General features: G+C 32.6%; 5 non-coding genes across 5 annotated transcripts; 2 read left to right on the forward strand and 3 right to left on the reverse strand.

The window, feature by feature from the left end:
* TRNAN-GUU (transfer RNA asparagine (anticodon GUU)) lies at window positions 1-74 on the forward strand. Its single transcript has one exon. It is a non-coding gene; the product is annotated as a tRNA-Asn (tRNA).
* A 2,118-nt stretch (window positions 75-2,192) lies between these two features.
* Window positions 2,193-2,264, reverse strand: TRNAD-GUC (transfer RNA aspartic acid (anticodon GUC)). Its single transcript has one exon. It is a non-coding gene; the product is annotated as a tRNA-Asp (tRNA).
* Window positions 2,265-3,866: 1,602 nt separating this feature from the next.
* On the reverse strand, window positions 3,867-3,938 carry TRNAD-GUC (transfer RNA aspartic acid (anticodon GUC)). The gene has a single exon. It is a non-coding gene; the product is annotated as a tRNA-Asp (tRNA).
* A 3,435-nt stretch (window positions 3,939-7,373) lies between these two features.
* TRNAR-ACG (transfer RNA arginine (anticodon ACG)) lies at window positions 7,374-7,446 on the forward strand. Its single transcript has one exon. It is a non-coding gene; the product is annotated as a tRNA-Arg (tRNA).
* Window positions 7,447-7,772: 326 nt separating this feature from the next.
* On the reverse strand, window positions 7,773-7,846 carry TRNAN-GUU (transfer RNA asparagine (anticodon GUU)). Its single transcript has one exon. It is a non-coding gene; the product is annotated as a tRNA-Asn (tRNA).

Raw genomic sequence — 7,846 nt, forward strand, 5'->3', positions numbered from 1 at the left:
GCCTCCGTGGCGCAATTGGCTAGCGCGTTCGGCTGTTAACCGAAAGGTTGGTGGTTCGAGCCCACCCGGGGGCGCGCAACTTTTTGTATTGAGGTTTTTTTTAATTAAAATTTCGAATTTTAAAAGTAGCAGAATAAAAATTTCTTGAATTTAAATAAAAATAAGTCGATTAAATAGATAGTTTGCTATCGAAGCCTCGGCTGTTTAACTTCTTGCACTATTAATGCATTTTAAGAAATTTTGGTTCCTCTTAGGTCATTTTCGAAGGAAAATAAAAGTATATAGAACATTTTTACAATAAATGTAAAATAATGATAAGAGATAAATTTTGCGAATTTTCGGTGAACAAAATTAAAATATCAATAATCACATAGAAATAATGTATTTTTAGTACAATATGTAAAGCTCGTTTACTGCAGAAGCGGGAATTTGATAGAATTAAACCCTAGAAAAACGACTGGGATGTTTTCTAGTATATAACGATTTCAACTTGAACAAAAATTAAAAAACACAAAACATAAGTTGTTTTCTTTGCACAAAGAGTAATGATATTTTCAGTTAAAGTAATCAGCATATAACAAACAAAAAAATAATAATAAATAAATAAAATAAAAATTTATATTAAATAAAGCGACAAAAAAGTTGTGCGCCCCCGGGTGGGCTCGAACCACCAACCGAACGCGCTAGCCAATTGCGCCACGGAGGCTTGTAGCCAGGGGGTGACAAGTGTCTGTTACAAGCAGAAGCATATCGAAGTGCACTCAATAAAAAATATTAGTGTAAAAACACTCAGAGTTGCAAATCCGCAGGGCGCACTTGATGCTTATTTTTTCCGCCTTGCGTTATGTTTATATTTTTTTGATGATGCATTTCCGAACGTAATTTTTTTGCAGTGATTCGAAAAAACTTGATTGATGATGTATTTCCGAACATTTTTGCAATTTGCTCTTTCTTAAAATTTCAGACCTTTCACTCAATTTGTTCAAATAAATTTAAGTGAAAGGTATGAAATTTTAAGAAAAAGCAATTGCTTAGTTTTTATGCATACGGCCCAATATGTATGAATTTAGTTTACAAATAATAGATATTTATTAATTATTTTTACATTGCTAAAATATCCGATTTTGCTTTTTAATTCCTCCACTTAGGCAACGAAGAACATGAATTTTGACAATATTTTCAACTACCATGAATAAAAATTTTACACTGAAAATCATGAAGATCAATTTAGTATAGATTTAAGAAGTAGTTTCACATCTTCTTATCCGCCATGTCAGCTATCTGGCTGAATCGTGTTTCGTATTTTTTGTGGTAGCAATTTTTTCAAAAGAAAAGTCAAATATATGTATATTATTTAATAATTTTTCATTGAAAATACTGAAAAAATCAACTGCTGCTTCCGTGGATGTTGCAACACGCGGAATGCTGTAAGAATACAGCTATAACAGCCACCGCACACCAGACTTTATTGGCCTTCCGATTTAGTTGGGGCTCGCTTGAAATATGTAGAAGAAGATGTTTGGAGGTGGATAAAGGTGGCAGATAAAGTCTTGTTTTTAAACAAGAATTATTGCAGTCGCATTTTTGTTTATGTGATTAGCAGTCTTATTGTGTGTATTAAATACGTATGTATATTAAAAATGAAGTGATCAGTTGTGAAATATATGTATTTCATTTCGCTCCGCGCTCCGCTTCCGCTCCCAAAACAACTTACTAAAAATGCAATAATAGGTTTAAGTTAAATTTTCTTCAGTTCATTAAAGGTATAAAACCTTCTGCTGTCCTATCTGGAATTGCTACAAATCTGTTTAAAATTAAATTTCAAATCAGAATTTCATGGCATTTTTTATAGCAAGTAGCAAGTCAGTCACTTGTGTCAGTTTTCATAGTAAATAAAAAAAAATAAGAAATAATCGTTTACTCTTTTAAATTTTTAAATGAACATCGAAGTCGGAAGTATTTTTTGCTTAAAAATTACTTGTTGTACAAACATTTATTTAAATATATGATGTTTGCTATACAATGAGCTTGAATTTTATACAAAAATTAATAAACATTATAGTATAAACAAAAGAAAAATAGCGAAAATTGGTCAAAATCGTTGATCCATATCGTCAGCTGCAAATAAGAGAAATGGTTATTGGTTCCTCTTGAAAATTTGTTTTACACCTTTGCCAAAAAAAAAGGCAATTCTCCCCGACGGGGAATTGAACCCCGGTCTCCCGCGTGACAGGCGGGGATACTGACCACTATACTATCGAGGATGTTGACGTTTATTTGTCAAATGGCTTATCTGAGCGATAGGTGAAATAAGTAGAAAAAAATGTAGAGTACTAAACTGCGTTGTATGTATTGTGATAGTTATAAATATCCACCCCGTTTCTCAAGTTCACCATACTAAACAAATTCAACTTCTCCTCATAGTTTTAATCAGTGTTGCAACAAAAAATTCAACACAGTGTTGCCAGTGTACGCCTAATTTCCCTTAATGTATTTTCACATTTTTCGTGGTTCACCCACGTTTTTTGCTTTATTAGTGTGTGTATCAAACACTTTTTTCGAAACTGCGTATATCAAGGTTTTGTAGGATACGCCTTCAATAAAAATTTTAAACTGTAACAAAGTAGTAACAAAAACAAGGGAGTCTGCCTCTTATTAAAAATCCCTGGCAGTGCTTTGATATGCTTTTTAGAATGTTTTTTACTTCTTATACATACATATGTAGATTATTTACTTAAAAGCTGTCATTAATAATTTTGTGAAGTTTTTTTTTCAAGAAATACGTTTAAAACTTTCAATTTACTCCAGCCAAGCAGGAAATGGAGATACGTATTTTTTTATCGCACGGAAACTACACAATATTTGGCATGCACTTTTTTCACAATATGAAGCATGACATACATATGAGTTAGCTAAAGAATTTTTTGTAGATGTGGCAATTCTTTTTCCTGTCAAATGAGTGGTATCTAGAGTGATGAAATACGAATGTAATTTTTAACGAATTTTGTATTTACATTACGTAAAATTGGAAGAAGTAAAATATGTTATTTTTCCAGCTCATAATTTATTGACCGAAATGCTGTGGAAAAAGATAATACGGTGTAATTATAAGTACTATTTATGTATGTCGCAAAAGGTCCTATTTTTTTAAATAAATACTTTTTTTTGAATGGAGGCTTATGCTGTAAAAGTTTTATAAAGTTATAACGTTATTGTAAAAGTAAAACGCATTCTTTTGGTCAAAATAAAAATGGCTTAAAAATGGTGTAATTATGTATTTCACTATGTTTGAAATTTTAATGTTTACGGTTTTTGTTATACTTTTATAAAAAATTAATAAATATTTAAAAAATGGTCAAAACTCGCCAAGATGTCGCAACACTATTAATTTGTTCCACACAATAAATATTTATTATTATGTTTTCTATTTCGTAATAGATGAAAAAAGAAAAATTAATAATTAACTACATATTATAAAATTGAGATTTTCGTTCTACTACATTTTTTTTCAGATTCTACAAACAAATTTTTTTTTTGTTGGAGCACTGCTACGGAGTAATGAAGCCAGAATTAGCACGCTAATCTTTTCCTTTTTTGCAAAAGAGATAGAATTTATTTTATGAGGAATAATATATTTAGAGACATGGTAGCGTGACGTAAATACTCAGGCGATAAAACTTGAGTTGAAGTGAATTGAGCTGAATTAAGATAATAATACTAATAGCCAGTTTCACGAAAGCAATTTAAGTGAAATATAATTTTTTTATTTGAATTTGATTGGGAATTGATAAAAAAAAATATAATTTTTCACTTAAATTCTTTTCGGCTGTAATAAAAAAAAGAAAAATTAATAAAAAAACGTCGATCTCCCCGACGGGGAATTGAACCCCGGTCTCCCGCGTGACAGGCGGGGATACTAACCACTATACTATCGAGGACGTTGGGTTGCGGCTGACAAAAGCGTTATTTATACATATAGCGGCGTTGGTGCATACAAAGCCACCACTTTGCACAAAATATGTACTTATTCACCGTGTGGTTTTTCTCAACAACACCAATTGTTGAGTCATATTCATAGGTAAGGTGAAAACATAAACAATGTTACCACAATGCGTATATCATAAAAGTTTGTACGACGGCAGATGGTTATCAGCGCCTATGGGCCGTATGAATAAAAATAAGCAATTGCTTTTTCTTAAAATTCCAGATCTTTTACTCAAATTAAATTGAATTAAAATTGAAGTAAAAGGTATGAAATTTTAAGAAAAAGCAATTGCTTAGTTTTTATTCATGCGGCCCAATGTCTCATTGCAGTGCAAATTACCGGAATGGGAATGAAAACAGGAGAAATTATGTATTTTCCGATAAAAGTTTTTTAAATGGAAAAAAGCTACCTTCTTACAGTTCCTGCCGTGTTTCACGCCTGTACGAAAGCGAATTAAAGACTTCATGTTATTGGAACTCCTTCCAAGTGGAAAAAGAACCGTGCTATAAGCACATTTTGAAAGCAACCTAGTCCTACTGGGTATGTACCTATTAGAGGTTTACGCCGACAGGCCTTGCGGCGGCGGCGTGGTCAACTTCAAAAAGAATCGGCGGCGGCGGCGACGCCGGCGCGTCTGGAAACGCCGGCGCTACTGCCCATAAGGTAGATTCCAAAGAGCCATGAGGCTACTAATCTTATCATGTCATCTCATCAGCGTTAGGCATTCACCATGCCAATTCAGATTATAATTCTATTTAATTCATTCATTGAACTAGTTTTAAATTTAAATTACGTTACTTCCTACTTGAATTAAAATTTTGAGTGCCTGGCGCTGACGGATGGGCGAACAGAAGAAGGTCTGAGGTATATACATACATGGCTCTGTATGTTCTCTACACCCTGCAGGAAATGTATCTAACTATATGCTAACTTTAAGTTGATTAGGAAGGAGCTAAAAGTCACTTATTAACTGTATATTTTCTTTGACGAAAGCTAACTATATTTCATGGCGATGGCCGCGAAATAGTCAAGGGTGGTTTACCTCTGCATTAGATGTAGTCAAAGGTGGTTACCTCTGCATTTGATGTAACTAACTTGTAACTAAGTACTTTTGGACATAAAATGTCAGTAGGAAAAACAAAATATTTATTTATATTCTTTTTTATTTAATTTATTACATTTCATATTTGTTTTCATATTCGTTTGTCCAAACGCGTTAAAAAAACAATATCCTTCATTACTTCCTTCATTACTTGTCAACTAGTTTCAAGCTAGCTTTTTGTAGCTAACTACAAGTTATATATTTTATAGAAATCCCGCAAAAAAGCTAACTACAACTAGGTTATTTTTTATCAATTGATAATTTTTTTCTGCAGGACAGATCCGTATGTACTATTTAAATTTAAAGAAATACAAAATTTTAATAGTTAAGTTTTTGGGATAATTTATGTCGCTGCAATAATCTTATCAATCGTTATGTTAAATTTCGGAGTTCGTATGATTTTTTGCGGATTACATATTGAAAACAAGGTTGGACTACTTTTTTCCAAAAGTTTAACCCATCAACTAGAACCATAACGGGTCTTTTTGACCCAATGTTTAAAAAAATGGCTTATAGATGGTTAAAATTCCCACTAAAATATTATTTTCTCTAAAGAGAACCGAATGTAATGAAAAATAATACTAATTTTTATCAAAAGGGGGAACTTTAACCCTTTGTAGAAAGCGTTGCGATGCGAGTGAGCAAAGCCTTCCTGGGGTTTGACCACCACTAAGGAATGCTAACGTAATTTTCACACAGCCACCTAGTACTTGTATACCCCCAAATAAAATAACTTACGAATGTAAAAATTAGCAAAAAAAGTTTTTGCTCTTTATTGAAAGTCTGTTTAAAAAATAAAATAAAAATACTGAGCCGATTTTTGTCATTCCTCACGCGCCGCCGCCGAGTTACGAAAATAACTGCGCGGCGGCGGCGGCGTATACCTCTAGTACCTACATTAGGGCGGGTATATTTTATTTTATTTTTATATGCGCGCATAGCTTAGGAGGATTCTACGTGCAATTCTAAGCAAATTTGCAGAAGAAACCATATCGCAATTTAGCAAACACTAAATCCTTCTGCGCTATGCGAGTATCGTCAAAAAAATCCCCAAAACAAATTGACCCGCCCTAACCTAGAGCTCTTGTTAAAAGTCGTCTAGTCGATTATCAACTTTTTTCCCTTTGATAGTCGAATAGCAATTATTCGATAAAAAGCTCGAATTCGTCAGTGACACTTTTTCACCATAAAATTATTGTTATTAGCGCGGTTGGTTTTTGGCAATAGGCATGAGTATGTTCAAAAAAATATAATGTTTACTGAAAGAAAACAACTAATCGAAAAATTTAAAATGAATGGTTAGTCGACTAGTAGTTGAAAAATTCGAAAGGAAACGATTAGTTGATTAAGTGAATTCGATTATTTTTTTTAACAACTTTTGCTATTCGACTAACCGATCTCTCTAGTACTAACAAGAGCTCTAGTATGTACCTTTATAAAATTTTTTTCAAACACAAAAGATTAAGAAGTTAGTTTTTTTTCGGAGTTATTCGATTCGGATGCCGTTGGAGGCGTGGCTGGTGTCTGAAAGTCAGAAAAAGCAATTTCGTGAATTGGAAACTGACGGAAAATATTTTTTATTCATACTATCATTGCTAAAGTGCCTTTTTTATTATGTATGTATTTCTATCAGTAGACGGAACTTTAGCAACGATTCGTTCGTCTTTCGTCACTTGAAAATTTTACTTCAAAGAGGTATTTTATTTTATTCAGATATGGTTTTGTTTTTTTAAATTTATGACCTATAAGGGAACTTTTTAAACACCGTTATCTCGAAACTGGAGCCTATCGAACAAATTGGAGGATGCCATTGAATTTATACCTTGAATTTAAACCCACAGTGCAACTCTTCGTGAATTTGCATTTATTTTTAATATTTCATGATTGGAGTGATTGACTATGTACTAGATCATAAATTTCTATATAGAAAAAATGTAAGCTATGAATTTTAAAAATGTATTAGTGTACATAAATTTTTTATTTGGATGAAAGAGTTTTGCATAGCTTCAGGAAAATATCACACGTGTTGTATGACATCATCGGCGGTCACATTTGGTTTTGTTTGTGTGTATGTATGTATGTATACGATTATACATATTAGAATGTGTCTATTTTGTAATTATCACTCTGCATATAACAATCTGCATATTCCTCTATGCTCAAGTTATGTAGTAATTAAAAAACTAAGCACTATCTGATTAACTTCTGCGATTCTATTAATTTTTTAATTTTTATTTTTTCTTATATGTATGTTTGTAAATTAATTTTGGCGCCCGATCGCCAGTCGGTCCTGTGGCGCAATGGATAACGCGTCTGACTACGGATCAGAAGATTCCAGGTTCGACTCCTGGCAGGATCGCAAGGATGTGATTTTTTGTTTTGATTCAAACGTTTACTTTACATCTTTGTATGCACCTCTAAACATACATGCATACACGTAAAATTTTTCTAAGTGGATACCATTCCATTAATAATTTTTCTGATGAAGAAATATTTGTTGTGTTTAATTCTACATATATGCTGGATAACACAGCACATCTCTTAAAGTCTTGCATGAAAAATATAGAATAACATTTCACCTCCTATTGTTTTAAGCTTAAAAGTATTTAATGCTTTATTAGTAGAAAAAACGTTTTAAATTTAATAAAATTAAATTTTAACTTATAAAAAAAAAAAATTTACTTGCGCCCCCGGGTGGGCTCGAACCACCAACCTTTCGGTTAACAGCCGAACGCGCTAGCCAATTGCGCCACGGAGGC

Source organism: Rhagoletis zephyria, unplaced genomic scaffold, assembly GCF_001687245.7.
Source record: "Rhagoletis zephyria isolate East Lansing unplaced genomic scaffold, Rhagoletis_zephyria_1.1 Rzeph_scaffold_00989, whole genome shotgun sequence".
Lineage (NCBI taxonomy): Eukaryota > Metazoa > Arthropoda > Insecta > Diptera > Tephritidae > Rhagoletis > Rhagoletis zephyria.